General features: G+C 38.4%; 1 pseudogene; it reads left to right on the forward strand.

Moving 5' to 3' along the window:
* The first annotated feature begins 14,591 nt into the window (after window positions 1–14,591).
* LOC129071685 (calpastatin-like) lies at window positions 14,592–16,631 on the forward strand (annotated as a pseudogene).
* Window positions 16,632–18,336: the final 1,705 nt, after the last annotated feature.

Genomic DNA, 18,336 nt, shown 5'->3' on the forward strand with positions numbered 1-18,336 from the left:
TCCCATTTGTTTATTTTTCCTTTTGATTCCCTTGCCCAAAGAGATATATCAACAACAAAAAAAAGTTGCTTGAGAAATGTCTGAGATTTTACTGCATATGTTTTCTTGGGATTTTTATAATTTCAAGTGTAACATTTAAGTCCTTAATCCATTTTGAGTTTATTCTTGTGTGTGGCATAAGAAGAAGGTGGTCTACTTTCATTTTTTTGGCACATATCTGTTCAATTTTCCCAACGCCATTTATTGAATAAACTATCTTTAGCCCATTGTATGCTTTTGCCTCCTTTGTCAAACGCTAATTGACTGTAAAGGGTTTGTACCTGGGCTCTCTATCTGTTCCATTGATCTATGCATCTGTTTGTGTGCCAGTACATTGCTGTTGTGATTACTATGGCTTTATGGTATAATTTGATAGCAGGTAGCGAGATTCCTCCAACTTTGTTCTTTTTCTCTCCAGATTGCTGTTGCTATTTAGGGCCTTTTGTGATTCCACATAAATTTTTGGAATATTTGTTCTAAATCTGTGGAATGCACCATTGGTATTTTAATAAGTATTGTGTTGAAACTGTAGATTACTTTGGGTCATATGGATATTTTAATGATGTTGCTTCTTCCTACCCATGAATGCGGTGCATGCTTACACTTATTTCTATATTCTTCAATGTATTCTTCAGGGACTTATAATTTTCTGAGTACAGGTCTCTTACATTCTTGGTTAAACTTCTTCCTTGGTATTTTATTCTTTTTGAAGCAAGTTGTCCTAAGTTCCTTATCTGATTATTTGTTATTGGTGTATAAAAATGCAACTGATTTCTGGATATTAATTTTGTATTCTGCTATTTTACTGAATTCATTTATCAGTTCTAGTGGTTTTTTGGTGGAATCTTGAGGGTTGTCTATGTACAGTATTATGTCATCTGCAAATATAGTTTTACTTCTTTTTCAATTTGGATGCCTTTTATTTTTTTCTTCTTGTCTGTTTGCTATGACTAGGACATCCATTACTATGTTGAATAAGAGAGGTGAAAGGACATTCCTTATCTTAAGGGGAATGCTTGTAGTTTTTACCCATTGACTATGATGTTGGCTGTGGATTTGTGAGGTATGTTCCCTCTATTTCCTCTTTACTGGGGGTTTTACTATAAATGGGTGCTGGATTTTATCCACTGCTTTGTATGCCTGTATTGATATGATCATGTTAGTTTTATCCTTCACTTCGTATATGTGGTGTATCATATGTATTGATTTGTGAATATTGTGCCAACCTTGCATCCCTGGGATAAATCCCACTTGATCATGGTGTATGATCCTTTTAATGTATTGCTCTATTAGGTTTGCTAATATTTTATTGAGGTTTTAGCATTTATGTTCAACAGGATATTGGCCTATAATATTCTTGCTCTGCAGTGTCTTTATCTGGTTTCAGAATCAGGATAATGCTGGACTCAAAAAATTAGCTTGGGATTCTCCCCTTCTCTAGACTTTTTTGGAATAGTTTGAGAAGGACAGGTGTTATATCTCAGAGTGTTTGGTTAAATTCCCCTGTGAAGCCATTCAAACCAGGGCTTTTGTTTGTTGGGAGGTTTTTTTAAAAATTTTATTTTATTACTGATTCAATTTCACTATGTGTAATCTGTCTATTCAGAATGTCTGTTTCTTCCTGATTCATTTTTGGAAGATTGTATGTTTCTAGGAATTTATCCATTTAATCCAGACTGTCCAATTTTTTGGCATATAGTGGTTTGTCAATATTTTATTACAATACTTTGTATTTCTAGGTGTCAGTTGTTATTTCTCCTCTTTCATGTCTCATTTTATTTATATGGGTCATTTTTCTTTTTTTCTTTATGAGAATGGCTAAAGGTTTGTCAATCTTGTTTATCCATTTGAAGTATCAGATCTTGGATGTATTTATTTTTTGTATTTTTTAGACTCTATTTTGTTTATCTCTGCTGTGATATTTATTATTTCCTTCCTTCTACTCACTTTGGGCTCAGTTGTTCTTTTTTCAAGTTCCTTTAGGTGTGAAGTTAAATAGTTTATTTGAGCTTTTTTCTTGTATTGAGATAGGCCTGTGGCTATAAATTTCCCTCTTAGGATTACTTATCCTGTGTCCCGCAGATTAAGGGTTGTTTGTTCTCATTTTCATTTGTTCCCAGGTAATTTTTTATTTCTTCCTTGATCTCATTGTTAACTCATTCATTGTTTGGAAACATGTTAATTCAGCTTCTATGTCTTTGTATCTATTTCAGTTTTCCTTTTGTCATTGATTTCTAGTTTCATATGTTTATGGTCAGAGAAGATATGTCATATAATTTCAATCCTCTTAAATTTACTGAGACTTATATTGTTTCTTCATATGCGGTCTATCCTAGAAAACATTCTGTGTGCACTTAAAAAGAATATATTCTTCTGCTTTGGGATGAAATGCTCTGAAGATATCACTTAAATTAATTTGACTTAGTGTGTCATTTAAGGTCATCACCTTATTGTTGATTTTATGTCTTCAAGATTTATGCCTTGAAATCAATGCAGTGTTAACATTCCCTCTACGACTGTATTTCTGTCAGTCTCTCCATTTATGTTCATCAAGATTTGCTATACATATTTAGGTACTCCTATATTAGGTTCATAAATGTTTACTAAGATTATAGCCTCTTGCTGGATTATTCTCTTTATTATGATGTAGTGTCCTTCTTTGTCTCTTACTATAACCTTTGTTTTAAAGTCTGTTTTGTCAGGTATAAGTATTGTTACCCAAGATTTATTTTTCTCTCCATTTGCATGAAATATGTTTTCCCATCCCTTTACTTTTAGTCTGTGTGTATCCTTCTTTCTGAGGTGGGTATCTTTAAGAGAGCATGTATATCATTCTTGTTTTGTTTTGTTTAGTTTTTATCCCTTCAACTGTGCTATGTCTTCTGACTGGATCATTCAGGAGTGTCCAACCTGCTGCCAGCAGGCCACATGTGGCCCAGGATAGTTCTGAATGTGGCCCAATACAAAATCATAAATTTACTTAAAACATTTTTTTCTGTTCGTCAGTTTTCAGTTCTATTTGTGTATTTGATGTGTGACCCAAGACAACTCTTCTTCTTCCAGTGTGGTGAAGATATACCAAAAGGTTGGACACCCCAGAGCCATTTACATTTAAAGTGATTGATAGATACATATTTATTGCCATTTTATTTTTTGACTATGTTCCTCGTATTCTTTTATTCTTATTTTTATTCTTTTATTTTTATTCAAGCGAGCCCTTTAACATTTGTTGTAATACTGGTTTGGTGGTAACAAACTCCTTTAGCTTCTTCTTGTCTCTGAAGCTCTTTATTTCTCCTTCAATTTATAATATAGCTTTGTGGACTTCTGGTCAATGTGGTGGCATAGGTAAACATGGCTTGCTTCCTCACACAACCACATAAAAATGACAACTAAACTATAGAACAACCATCACTCAAAACTGCAATAAATTGAGCTGAATGGAAGTCTTAAAATTACAGAATTAATGAAGAAAAACATCAACCTGGTAGGAGGGACAGAGATGAGAATCAGGCTGGTCCCCCACCCATGTGTGGTGGATAAAAATTGGGAGGGACATCAAAGGAGTGAAGGGTCCCAGCCCCACACTAGGCCCCCCATCTCAGGGTTCCAGTGCCAAGAAGATGCATATCTTTAACTTCTGGCTGTTAAAACCAGCTGGGATTGAGGCTGTGGAAGACAAACTGCTGAAATCCCTGGCAGATCCTTTGATAGGGTCCATGCCCAGACTTACCCAGACTCACTCCCTCTGAGCTCCACTGCCAGGGCAGCGGATTGAAAGGCATCAGAGACTATGAGGAAAAACTGAATTTTCCAACTCAAGGCAAGAGCTGGGAGGAACCATTCTCCCAGACAGAAGTACTGGCAGAAACCATTGTTCCTTTCTGAGCCCTCCCCTCACAGAGCCAGCAGGCACCATATGTAGGACTCCATCAACCTAGGTCATACTGTTTGCCCCATGCTGGTGATTCACAGAGCCCTGCTCCACCCAACTTTTGGGCCTACTGAAGCTGTTTCCAGTGGCTCTTCCATATGGACATCTAGTCTTGCCCCATGCTTCAGATTTTTCTAAATTCTCTCAAACAAGCACTCTGGCTTCAGTGAACCTTGTACCTCTCACTAAGTTGCCCCAGGTCCAAAACTAACAGCAACGGCCCTTGGTTTACAGATTGGCCTCTTCAGAACAACTCTAACTCAGCACAAGTAATAGCCATCTGCAGGTCATTTGTAGCCAATGTTGTGTGACACCGGACAGAACACAGGCTGTGGCTGACCTTGGATATGCCGATGGCAATTAAGGCTCAACTAAAAAAGGAGGGTATACACAGCCCACACAGTGGGTACACTTTGAATGCACAGCTTGGGTAATAGGGGAGGCTGTGTCACTGAACTGTACAAGACACCTACTACATCAGGCCACTCTACCAAGCCTGGGAGATGTAATAAGTCTACCTAGTACATGAAAACAAACACGGGAGGGTTGCCAAAATGAAGAGACAAAGGAACATGGCTCAAATGAAAGAACAGAACAAAACTCCAGAAAAAGAACTAAACAGAATGGAGATAAGCAATCTATCAGATTCAGAGTTCAAAACACTGCTTATTATAAGGATGCTCAGGGAACTTAGTGAGGATCTCAACAGCATAAAACAGATCCAGTCAGAAATGAAGGACACACTAATTTAAATAAGGAACAATTTACAGGGAATCCACACTAGAATGGATGAAGCTGAAAATCAAATCTCAATTTGGAGCATAAGGAAACAAAAAATAACCAATCAGAACAGCAAGAAGAAAATCCAAAATAAAGTGTGGATGGCGTAAGGAGCCTGTGGGACAACTTCACATGTATCAATATTTGCATCATGGAGTGCTGGGAGGAGAAGAACAAGAGCAAGCATCTGGAAACCTATTTGAAAAAATAATGAAAGGAAACTTCCTTAACTTGGAGAAGGAAATAAACATACAAGTCCAGCAAGCACAGAGAGTCCAAAACAAGATCGACTCAAAGAGTCCCACTCTAAGACACATCATAATTAAAATGCCAAAGGTGAAAGGCAGAGAATCTTAAAAGCAGCAAGAGAAAAGAAGTTAGTTACCTACAACGGAGCCCCCATAAGACTGTCAGCTGATTTCTTAAAAGTACCTTTGCAGGACAGAAGGGATTGGCAAGAAATATTCAAAATGATGAAAAGCAAGGACCTACAACCACAATTACTCTGCCCAGCAAAGCTATCACTTAGAATCAAAGAACAGATAAAGAACTTCCCAGACAAGAACAAACTAAAAGAGTTCATCATCACCAAACCAGCATTATGTGAAATGTTAAAGGGTCTTCCTTAAGAAAAAGATCAAAAATATGAACAATAAAATAGCAATAAGTACATACCTATCAACAATTGAATCTAAAAAAACCCAAAATAAACAAACAAGCAGAACAGAAACAAAATCATAGATACAGAAAAAGTTTTGATGATTGCCATATGGGAGGGTGGTCTGGGTGATGGGTGAAAAAGGTGAAGGGATTAAGAAGTGCAGATTGATAGTTACAGAGTAATCATAGGATATAAATCATAGGGAATAGAGTAGCCAAATACAACATATGTATGACTCATGGACATGGAAAACAGTGTGCAGATTGCCTGAGGAGTGGGAGGGGCTGGGTATAGGGGAACACGGGGAAAATTTAGGACAACTGTAATACCATAAGTAACAATTATAATTAAAAAATAAATAAAATGTAGCTTTTCTGGTAAAGTAGCCTTGGTTATAATTCCTTGCTTTTCATCACTTTGAATATTTCATGCCAATCCCTTCTGGTCTGAAATGTTTCTGTTGAGAAATCAGATTACAGTTTCATGGGAGCTCCCTTAAAGGTAACTAACTGCCTTTATCTTGCAGCTTTAAAGATTCCCTCCTCGTCTTTAAGCTTTGCCATTTTAATTATGATGTGACTAGGCTCGGGCCTCTTTCTGCCCATCTCTTTTGGGACTCTGAGCTTCCTGGATTTGTGTATCATTTTCTTCACCAGGTTAGGGAAGTTTTTGATTATTATTTCTTCAAATAGGTTATTGATCCCTTGCATTCTCTGTGCTTCTTGTTCCCCTATGATGCAGATGTTTTTAAGCTTTATATTGTCCCAAAGTCCTCTTAAACTATTCTCATTTTTTAAACTTATTTTTCCCTTTGCATCTCTGTTTGAGTGTTTTTTTTTCTACCTTGTTTCCTAAATCACTGATTTTATCCTCTGCTTCATCTTACCTCTGCCCATCAAGCGCTGAGGATCAGCTGCACAGGAACCCACCCCACAGATCAGGACTTATGTTGGTAGGATCCTGGTGCCTGCAGAGTTCGTCTCTTGAGTATGTTGCTTGTGGAGATGGTTGGGTGGTCATAATTTGATGTGGTATAATGCTGTGCACCAGGTTCTCTGGCTCTGGGACCTCCTGGAAAATGCAGGTTAAGGTCAGCCACCACCTGTGTTCTGTCTAGGGCCACCCAACATGAGCTATAAAGCAATCTGAGATGACTTCTACTTGTGTTGGGGCTTGGAGGTGCCCAGATAGAGCCAAACTGTGAACCAAGGCCAGTTGCTTTTAGTGCCAGGCCTGGGACCACTAAAGCACTTGTGAGCACTTGCTGGGGCCACTTATGGAGAGGTATGGGGATCACTGAGGATAGATGCTGCTTGTTTGAGAGATTTTAGGAAAGTCTGAATCATGAGCCAAAACAGTCCACTCATATGGAAATAGCTTGGGGTGGGCCTGGAAGTTGGCTGGGTCTGGATCTCAGGGAATCACCAGGGTGGTATAAACAGTGTTAGCCATGTTGATGGAGACTCAGATATTATGCCTGCCTGCCAGCTCTATGGGAGGAGGGCTCATGAAAGGAACTAGGGCTTCCACCAACACTTCTCTCCAGGAGAAAGCTGCCCTTCCAGCTCCTACCCTGATGCTGGACAATTCAGTTTCTCCCCATCTGTCTCTGGTGCCATTCAAGATGCTGCCCCAATGCACAAGCTCAGAGAGTATGAATCTGAGTAAATCCCTGTACCAGCCCTTTAAGAGGAACTGTCTGAGACTCCAGAATAATGCTGGCTACCTCAGCTTTGTTCCAGGCTGGTTTTTACAGCCACAAGTTATGGGGACTTCTCTTTCTGGCACTGGAACCCTAGTATGGGTCTGGTACCCCTCATTCCTCAGGGGACCTACACAGCTGATATATCCCTTCCAATTCACCTACCACATATGGTTTTTGGACCAGTGCATTCTGCATATCCACCCCTCCTACCAGACTTGGTGTAGCTTTCTTTAATTCCCTAGTTGTAGGACTTCCATTCAGCCAAATTTGAGGCAATTATGAATGATGGTTGTTCTGTATTTTAGTTGTAATTTTGATGTGGTTGTGGGAAGGGTACAGTGCTATGTTTACCTATGCTGCCATCTTGGCCAGAAGTTCTGCATTAATGTTTTTTAAAAACTTATATATTGGCCTATTGCAGTAATGAATAACATTAGGGGGTGCTGAACCATTTAATAGATAAGAATACCAATACAAAAGAAGAAATTTCCATGTTTAACTTAATTTGCAAATCAGTAAAGTAATTCATATAGAAGGTAAGATTTGCACTTAAAATCAAAATACCACCCTTGTAATTTGCACTCTTTCATTGTTTCAAAATTTACATCAAATAATAACTATAAGTGGTTACATAAAAAAGGCTGAATCACAATAAGTCAAGTGTTTTTTTGTCTTTTTTATAAAAGGGTATGATTTTAAGGATTCACTAAGTTAAGAATGAGGCAGAATAATGAACACAAAGTCTGTGTTCATAACATTAAATTTATCTGGATGTTCTCTGATCATAGAGACATTAACATATTTGGTAATGTTAAAATGATCCAAATAGACAGGATGCTAACAGAGTTATCACCTCTGATATATAAATATGAGACATCTTTGAGTCAACTAGGGAGAAATTTTGTGATAAATAGACAGCCTGGGCCCTACTGCACCACTCATGCTTTGTGAGTTATGTAGGTAATCTCACTGAGTCCTCATGTCAATTTTAACCTTCAGCTTCCATGCACTGTATTGTTTTTATCCTTCTAATGCTGTCTATCTTGGTCTCTGTGGCACACGGGAGTGCTTCAGCCTCACCACTGTGTTCTAGGAATCTCTCAATTGTGTCTTGTTCATGTAAGTTGTTCTCACAGGAGGAGCTAAATCAGGAACTACCTGTGTCACTATCTTGGTGACATCACTCCCATATCCTTTTGGTTACAGACACTTTGAGACACTCATGTTTCGACTCCACAAGCTGTCTCAGGTGCAAAAATTCTTCAGCCTCTTGACATGCTTGGTACATGTCTTTTCTCAAGATTATATATCATATTTTGAGAGCATGGTTCAACAACATTGATTACTCTAGGAGTTTCTGTTTCTCATTTAGCACAAAGTTGCTCAGAGGTTCCAGAAATAATTGCTGCTATCTTAGTGGTACCCAAGAGCACTTGTGGGCACTCTCCGCTGTGGCACTGGTGCCCTAATGGCTCTTTCTGAGGTCAGACCACACACAGGCCATGTTTCAGGGTGGCCTCCTGGTAGTAAACCTCATGCTGTGGCATACATGGCTCCTGTTTTTCTTTGTCTTTATAATCACTTTGCTATCATTATCTATTTTGAGTCTATGGTTTAACACAGGCATGCAGGCACACCATAGGGGTGAAGATGAGAATTGTCCGTGAAGCTAATTCAAATAACTCTAAAAGTTACATGTGCTCTGGGAACGAACACATGAGTTAAATCCATGTGGTTAGGTGGCAGACCATGTAATAGGGAGTTGTCTAAATTAACATCCATGTATAATATATTGTTTATTAAAGCATAAGTTTTTAAAATGTGTTATTTTCAAGCTTATGTGTTATTAAAATTTAATAGTGCACAGTCAACAAAAGTAAAAATAGAAAAATTGGACTACTACATCGAAACTTAAAAACTTATGTGCACCAAAGCATGAAATCTTCAGCTTGAAAAGGCAACCTGTAAGAACATGTATGAATGACCCATGGACATGGACAACAGAGTGGGAATTGACTGTGGGAGCCAGGGTGGGGGTTTGGTATAGGTGGAGGAGGGCAAAGAGGGAAAATTTGAGACAGCTGTAATAGAATAAACATGATTTAAAAATAAAATTTAAAAAATAAAAATAAAATGAAAAATAATAATAATAAAAAGAAAAGGCAACCTATAGAATGGGAGAAAATATTTGCAAATCATATATCTGATAAAGGTTTGCTATTCAGCATATAAAAAGCACTCGTGTAATTTTTAAAAATCTGATTAAAAATGGACAAAGGACTTGAAATGACATTTCTACAAAGATAGACAAATAGCAAACAAGTGTATGAAAGTATGTCCAACATCATTAATATTAGGGAAATGGAAATGAAGAACTACATCACCTCACACCCATCAGGGTGGCTACTATCAAAAAACAAGCAAACAAGCAACATAACCAGAAAATAAGTTGTTAATGATGATATGGAGAAATCAAAACCCTTATTCACTGTTCTACCAGCAGTGAGAATGTTAAAATGGCACAGCCACTGTGGAAAACAATATGACATTCTCCAAACAGTTAAAAATAGAATTACCATACACCCAGCAGTTCTACTTCTGGGTAGATATCCAAAACAATTGAAAGCAAACTCTTAAATATATATTTGCACACCCATGATAATAGCAGCACTGTTCACAGTAGCCAAAATGTAGAAGCAACCTAAATATCTATCCATGGATGAATGGACAAACAAAATGTGGTATAAAATAAACATGATGGAATACTATTCAGTCTTAGAGAAGGAAGTTCTAACTCACATTACAACATAGATGAACCTTGAGGACATTATGCTAAGTGAAACAAGCCAGTGACAAAAGGACACATACATTATTATTGTACTTATCTGAGGTCTCTAGAGTAGTCAAATTCATAGAGATAGACTGTAGAATGGTGGTTGCCAGAAGCTGTGAGGAGGAAGAATGAGTGGAAGTTATTGTTTAATGGGTATAGAGTTTCAATTCTGCATGAAGATGAAAAGTCTGAAGATTGGTTGGAAAATGAGAATATACTTAAACCATTGAACCGTACACTTAAAAATGGTTAAGATAGTAAATATTATGTTCATTTTCCCACAGTAAAAAAGAAATTTCAAAAACTTAACAGTAACTACAGCAATTTTGTAGAACTTGGAACCACAGAAGTCTTTTTTTCAGAAATTTGTATATTTTATCACTTGATGAGTGAAAAATACACTGTGCAGTATTGCCTTGCACAGTGATAATAAAAATTGGACAACCTTCTGTTTATTTTATTACTGTTTTAAAATTCTCTTTCAACAATGTGCTCTTACTACCTGCACCTAGAACACACTGCTCCCACCATCCACCCTTGGATACTTTTTATTTGCCATTGCACATACTGATGAGATCCAGGCTCTTCCACTTTTAGGCTGTGTGGCTCTGAGAAAGTTACTCAGTTATATTTTCATATAAAACATGGTGATTAGCATATAGTATGAAACTCACAGAGTTGGGACAAGGATTTGATTAACAATGCATATAAGACATTGCTTAGAACAGTATGCCTTCAAGTATTCACTACTCCTACCTTTCATCAGACAAAAACATCTATTTAGATATAATTGAATCATTTGCCAATATTTAAAAATCAGAATATTTTATATAAAATCAGGATTTATATTTTTTTCTTGCAAAATCAGAAGCTCTAGCAACACCAGGCTCATATTCCCACATGGAAATAATATACTAGAGATCAGTGGCAGCTACCTTGAAAAGAAGGATTTGTGACCTCTTCAATTTGCCAGTCCCCACCACTCCATATTGTTAACTCCCAGGCAGCTCCAGTTACCTGCCAGTTTCAATTATTATTCAGATCAGTAGGTCTTTGAATGTCCAGGAGCCATCTACGACTTATCCCCATGCCTATTCCCCAGCTCTGCCACTTGGTTGAATGAAATAAAAATCACTTCTCTAAGAGCCTGACTTTTCCAGACTGACAAACGGGACCAACAATTTTCACTTCACAGGGATAAATAAAAATATCAAAGGATGTGCTTAATGTAACAGCATTTGTTAACAACAAAGAATACTTGATGTGTATATTATTGTTCTGATTAAGATGGGATTAGAATATTCAACTCATTACATTTTGAGTGTAGTTTTTTCCTTCAGAGTGAGTGATTACATGTCACCAACAGAGTATACAAGGCATAGATAAAAGTTTGCATCCATATAACCAAACAAAAATGGAGGTTTGGCAGCCTCTCATCACAAAATCCAAAGTCATTAAGATGGAGGCGAAGGTAGATATACTTTGCTTCCTCACACAACCAATTTAAAAATAAAAAATAACTAGAACTGCCAGAAAATAGAACTGTATGTAAGTCTGACAACCAAGGAGCTAAAGAAGAAACATTCATCCAGACTGGTAGAAGGGACAGAGACTGGCAGCTGGAGTGGAGAAGATCTGTGGCAAGGCCACAGCTAGTGGTCTGGGCAGCGAGGCAGCAGCTAGTGGACAAGGTGGTCCCACATTCACGTGCTAATAAGCTGGGAGGAACAACTGGGGAGCAAAACAAGCCATGCAACACAGGGTTCTAGTATGGAAAAATAAAGCATCAAAGCCTCAAAACCTCTGACTGTAAAAACCTGTAGGGGTTGCAGTGGCAGGAGAAACTGCCAGTCTCACAGGAGACTCTGTTGGAGGGGCTCACAGGGTCCCAGAACATACACAAGCCCACCCACCCAGGAATCAGCACCTGAAGGGTGCAATTCACTTGTGAATAATGGGGGAAGTGACTGAAATCAAGGCAAGAACCAAGCAAGTGGCATTGTTCCCTCTCTGACCCCTCTTCCACATATGCAGCAAAGTGGGTTATCCCTCTCTGATGAATACTTATGGCTCTACCCCTTACTACATAACTGGTGTGGTGAAACAAAGAAATATGGCCCAAATGAAAGAACAGATCAAAACTCCAGAAAAAGAACTAAGCAGCAAGGATATAGCCAACCTATTAGAAGCAAAGTTCAAAACACTGGTAATCAGGGTGCTCACAGAAATGATTGAGTACAGCTGCAAAATAAAGAAGTGAAGGCTATGCAAAGTGAAATAAAGCAAACTATACAGGGAACCAACAGTGAAGAGAAGGAAGCTGGGACTCAGATCAATGATTTGGAACAGAAGGAAGAAATTAACATTCAACTGGAACAGAATGAATAAACAAGAATTCAAAAAAATGAGGAGATGATTAGGAACCTCTGGGACAACTAAGTGTTCCAATATCTGGATCATAGGGGTGCCAGAAGGAGAGGAGGATGAGCAAGAAGTTCAAAACTTATTTGAAAAACTAATGAAGGAAAACTTCCCCAATCTGCTAAAGGAAATAGATATGCAAGTCCAGGAAGCTCAGAGAGTACCAAAGAAGTTGGACCCAAGAAAGCACACACAAGACACATCATAATTTCAGTACCCAATATTAGAGATAAGGAGAAAATCTTAAAAGCAGCAAGAGTAAAGGAGAGAGTTACCTACAATAAATTCCCATGAGACTATCAGCTGATTTCTCAAAAGAAACCTTACAGGCAAGAAGGAGCTGGAAAGAAATATTCAAAATCATGAAGGAGAAGGACTTATATCCAAGATTACTCTTTTCAGAAAAGCTATCATTTAGAATGGTAGGGCAGATAAAGTGCTTCCCAAATAAGGTAAATTTAATGGAGTTCATCATCACCAAGCCCTTATTATACGAAATGTTAAAGGGACTTATTTAAGAAAAAGAAGAAGATCAAAAACTATGAACAGTAAAATGACAATAGACTCACAACTATCACAACTATGAACAACTGAACCTAAAGAAACCCAACAACAACAAAAAAACAAAAAACAAAATAAAAACTAAGCAAACAACTAGAACTGGAACAGAATCACAGAAACAGAGATTTCATGGAGGGTTATCAGCAGGGAAGGGGAGAGGGGAGAATCTGGGGAAAGATACAGGGCATAAGAAGCATAAATGGTATGTACAAAATAGACAGGGGTCAGTTAAGGATAGTATAGGAAATGGAGAAGCCAAAGATCTTATATGTACGACCCATGGACATGAACTAAGGTGGGTAATGCTGAGGGGAGGGTGGTGCCAGGTGGAGAGGGATAAATGGGAGGAAAAGAAATGGCTGTAATAGCATAATGAATAAAATATACTAAGAAAAAGTCATCAGTGGACCTCCATGGATATTTCTCCAAAGAGAACATACAGATGACCAACAGACATGAAAAAATGCTCAACATCACCAATCATCAGAGAAATGCAAATTAAAACTACAAGGAGCTAATACTTCACACCTGTCAGAATGGCTATCATCATAAATCAACAAACAACAAATACTGGTGAGGATGTGGACAAAAGGGAACCCTCATGCACTATGTATGGGGTTGTAAATTAGTGTGGCCACTGTGTTAAACAGTATAGAGGTTTCAAAAAACTTAATAAAACTTCCATATGACCTAGTAATTCCACTTCTGGGTATTTATCCAAAGAAATCCAAAACATTAATTTGAAAAGATATATACATCCCTATGTTCATTGCAGTATTATTTGCAATAGCAACATAAAGAAGCAAATAAGTGTTCATCAACAGATGATTGCATAAAGATGACTGCATTTAAAAATGTGGTACATATTTAAAATGGAATATTACTTGTCCATAAGAAAGAATGAAATCTTACTATTTGCAACAACATGGATGGACTCCAGGTATTATGCTAAGTGAAGTAAATCAGACTAAGACAAACACCATATGATTTCACTTATAAGTGGGATCTAAGAAACAAAATAAACAAAACAGAGACAGACTCATAGAGACAAACAGAAGGTTGCTAGCTGAGATGGAGAATGGGGAGCAGGTGGAAAAAGGTGAAGGGATTAATAAGTACAAATTGACAGTTTCTAGGTTGTCACAGGGATGTAAAGTACAGCATAGGGAACATAGTCAATAATATTGTAATAGCTATGTATGGTGTTAGGTAGGTACTAGGCTTGTCAAGGTAATCCCTTTGTGAGTTATATAATTATCTAACCACTATGTTGTACACATGAAACTAATATAATATTTAACATCAATTGTAATTGAAAAATAAAAATAGAAAATGCCATAACTCATTGCCAGCCAAGTCCAGGGCAGGTGGAGTGTGAGCCCTGCACCTTCAGCACCTTACCTTGATTCCTTGCCAGTTCCTGTGCAGCACTGTTCAGAGCAAACTGGTTATCACCATGGCATTCGCAAATTGGTAATACAAGACACGTGCCCATGGAAAAAACAGTGGATCTCCTTCCAGGTCAGGAAAAAAGAAAGGAGAAGAGAACAAAGCAACAAGCCATGGGAGCAGTCAACACTCCAGAACCCGTGCTGGAAGAACAGCCCCGGCTGGCAAGGTGTCTACTTCCTCTGCATCAACCAGCAAGTCTTCCAGTATGAATCCCATGGAAACCAAGGCCATTCCAATGAGCAAAGAGATGAAAGGACTGCATCCTCATAACAGGAAAAGGCACAAAAAAACAGGCTGTGAAAACAACCTGAGAAGTTACAATCAACTAAGCCACCTGTGGTTCATGAGAAACAAGTCCAAGAAGTAAAGCCAAAGGAACACACAGAGCCATAAAGCCTACCCAAACATGCATGAGATACAGGAAGCTCATACAGAAAAAGGAGTTTCCAGATCAAGTGAACAGCCAACATCAGAGAACTCAACAAAACCAATGCAGAAAAAAGACAGTAAGTCGTTAATATCAGTTGTACCAATTGACTCCGAACCAGAAAAACCATCTGGAAAGTCAGGCATGGACCTGCTTTGGATGACTTAATAGACACTTTAGGAGAACCAGAAGAAACTGAACAAGACAATACAACATATACTGGACCTGAAGTTTCAGGTCCCGTGAGTTCTACCTACATAGAGGAATTGGGTAAAAGAGAAGTCACAATTCCTCCAAAATATAGGGAACTTTTCCATAAAAAAGAAGAGGTCACAGGGCCTTCTCCAGACTCTTTGAGATCCATGGGGCCTGATGAAGCCATTGATGCCTTGTCATATGACTTCACCTGCAGTTCTCCTACCCGCAATGGAAAGAAAACTGAGAAGGAAAAATCTTCGGGAGAAGTATTAAAAGCTCAGTCAGCCAGGGTAATCAAAAGTGATGTTCCACCCCATGAGAAGAAAAGAAAGGTGGAGGAGGACACAATGAGTGACCAAGCACTGGGGGCTCTCTCAGGTTTGCCGGGCTGCAGGAAGTCCAAACCTAAGCTTGACCTCAGCTCCATTAAGGAAATCAATGAGGCAAAAGCCAAAGAAGGGAAATGAAAGAAGTGTGGTGAAGAGGATGAAACAATCCCATCAGAGTACAGATTAAAACCAGGCATGGATAAAGGTGGAAAGCCACTATTGCCAGAGCCTGAAGAAAAATTGAAGCCCCTGAGTGAATCCAAACTCATTGGTGAGCTTTCAGAAGATTTTGACCAGGCCAAGTGTAAAGAAAAACAATCTAAGCCAACTGAAAAAATGGAAGACTCTCAGGCAGCCACCCTGGCTCCCGTGGGAAAGGCGGTGTCTCAGGCCTCCATGTGCAGTATACAGTCGGCACCACCCAAGCTGGCTCCCTCAGCCATGGTGCCGGATGATGCTGTGGAAGCCTTGGCTGGTAGCCTGGGGAAATGGGAAGCAGATGCGGAAGAGGGAAAGCCTGTGGAAGACAAAGTCAAGGAGAAAGCCAAAGAAGAGGCTCATGAAAAGCTTGCTGAAAAAGAAGAAACAATTCCTCCTGACTATAGATTAGAAGAAGTCAAGGAAAACCACTCCTGCCAAAAGAGTCCAAGGAATTACTTCTACCTTTGAGTTAAGACTTCTTTCTTGATGCCTTGTCTAAGGACTTCACCGGACCCCCAAACACTGTATCACTTCCATTTGAACATTCTAAACTTTCAGCTGCCATCTCCGGACTGGTTTCCCAAACCCCGGCTCCAACCACCCATTCTGCAGGACTACCCTCTGATGACTCGAGTGACAACAAAGAACTCGACAATGCCCTTGATCAAATTTCTGACCATCTAGGGCACAGGCAGCCTGATTCAAATGAGGACAAACCAATAAAGGATAAAGTCAAGGAAAAAGTTAAAGCTGAACATAGAGACAAGCTGGGAGAGAGATGACACTATCCTGTCCGAATACAGGCATCTCTTGGATAATGGTAAGACCAAACCAATGGCCCCCCTACAGAGAAACCCAAGGAATCAAAGAAACCTGCAGATGATCGAGACCCCATTGTTGCCCTCTCAGATTTGGACTGCTGTCCTCCAACTACAGAAACCTCAGAGGACCCAGCAAAGGACAAAGCCAAGAAGACTGCTTCCATCTCCAAAGCACCCAAGAATAAGGGGAAAGCAAAGAATTCTGCAAAGGCAAAGGAGGAAACCTCCAAGCCAAAAGCTGATGAAAAAAATTCAAGTTAGAGTTCACAGTACTTAGTATCTACATATAAACTCTTCAGCTGCTGAGTGGTGACTTCTGAAGAACAAAAGGCTTTGACAACGAATTTTTTTCTGGGTGGCTTCTAGACAGTGGTATTTGTTGAACTTTTTTTTTTTTTTTTTTTTTTTTTACATCCTAAGTATCTGTTACTTATTCTTTTCTCAGGAAGAAATTGAATGTCTGGTCCACATGTGCTATTGTATGGAGTATTCATAAACTTTGAATTTTTAAAAATTGCCTTCATTTGGGAAAGAAAGGAACTTTATATTTCTAAGAGATATATTTGATAGTTTCTTAAAGCAACACACACCCCCCAAAAGGAAAAACCTTTGCAAACTTTTGCACATTCTATACACAGTGCCTGTAAATCGCAATAGTATTTTTGGTTTGCACTTAATTTTTTGTTGCTGTTGTTAGAATTTAGAAAACAATGATTTAAACATTCTTCAATGTTCTCATTACCCCTTTTCTCTTGGTATTTTGAACTGTATTTGATGTTTCTTTGGGTTAATGTTTATAAGTCTGATATAAAAAATTGTACATGGATACATATCTCCATGTATATTAGCATCTCTTGGGATGCTAATAATAAACTAATAGGTAACCTGGACAGACCAGGAAGCACCATACCCCTTTTCAGGTTAAACTCTCCTTTGCCAGAGGTTAGGATTTCTGCACCTTATAGCCAGCACAAAACATACTGAGACTTGAATAAAGTCAGAAGAGCAAGATACAAACTGCATGTTACTGCATAGCAAGTTCCAGGAATAATAAATTCTACTTCTTAGAAAAAAAAATGCAAAGAGCCTGAATAGGCATTTTTCTGAAGAAGACATACAAATGGCCAATGAACACATGGAAAACTGTTCAACATCATTAGCCATCAGGGAAGGCAAATCAAAACAACAATAACATACCACTTCACATCTACTTGAATAGCTATAATTAAAAAGATAGTCAATAGTAAGTGTTGACAAGGATATGGGGAAATTGAAACTTTGGGGGGAAAACTTTTCCTCTACCCTCTTAAGTTTAGTGTTTGAGTCCTGTGAATTAAACTGACAAAGGGCAGATTAGCAAGAGAAAATACAGATTTTTACTCACATATCTACATGTAGTTCACAGAGAAATGTGATTCTCCAAACATCTAAGATAAGCTTTATAAACTTCATTGATAGGGGAGAGGAATGGGGTAAAAGCTTCTATGGAAAGAACAAATGGGTTTCTAGAGAAACTAGTAAGTGTGATAGCCCTGGCCAGGTGGCTCAGTTCATTGGAGCACTGTCCCATACACTGAAATGTTGCTGTTTCAATTCCTGGTAGGAGTGCATAACTAGGTTGCAGGTTCCATCCCATCTGCATGCATACAGGGATCAACTGATCAATGTTCCTCTCTCACATCGATGTTTATCTCCCTCTTTTTCTCTCTCCTTTTCTCCCTCTAAAAGCAATGAAAAAATGTACTCAGAGGGGATTTTTAAAAAGTTAAACATAGAGTTATTATATGATCCAGCAATTTCACTCCTAGGTGTATACCCAAGAGAAAGAAAACACACCACCATACAAAACTTGTACAGTAATGTTTATAATATTATTCATACTCATTATTCATGCTCATTATTCAATAGCCAAAATGTAGGAAAAATTCCAACTCTTTATCAAGTGATAAATACATAAACAAATAGTGGTATATC

The sequence above is a fragment of the Pteronotus mesoamericanus genome, unplaced genomic scaffold, assembly GCF_021234165.1.
Source record: "Pteronotus mesoamericanus isolate MK-2021 breed Mesoamerican mustached bat unplaced genomic scaffold, CSHL_Meso_final contig_27, whole genome shotgun sequence".
NCBI classification, from domain to species: domain Eukaryota; kingdom Metazoa; phylum Chordata; class Mammalia; order Chiroptera; family Mormoopidae; genus Pteronotus; species Pteronotus mesoamericanus.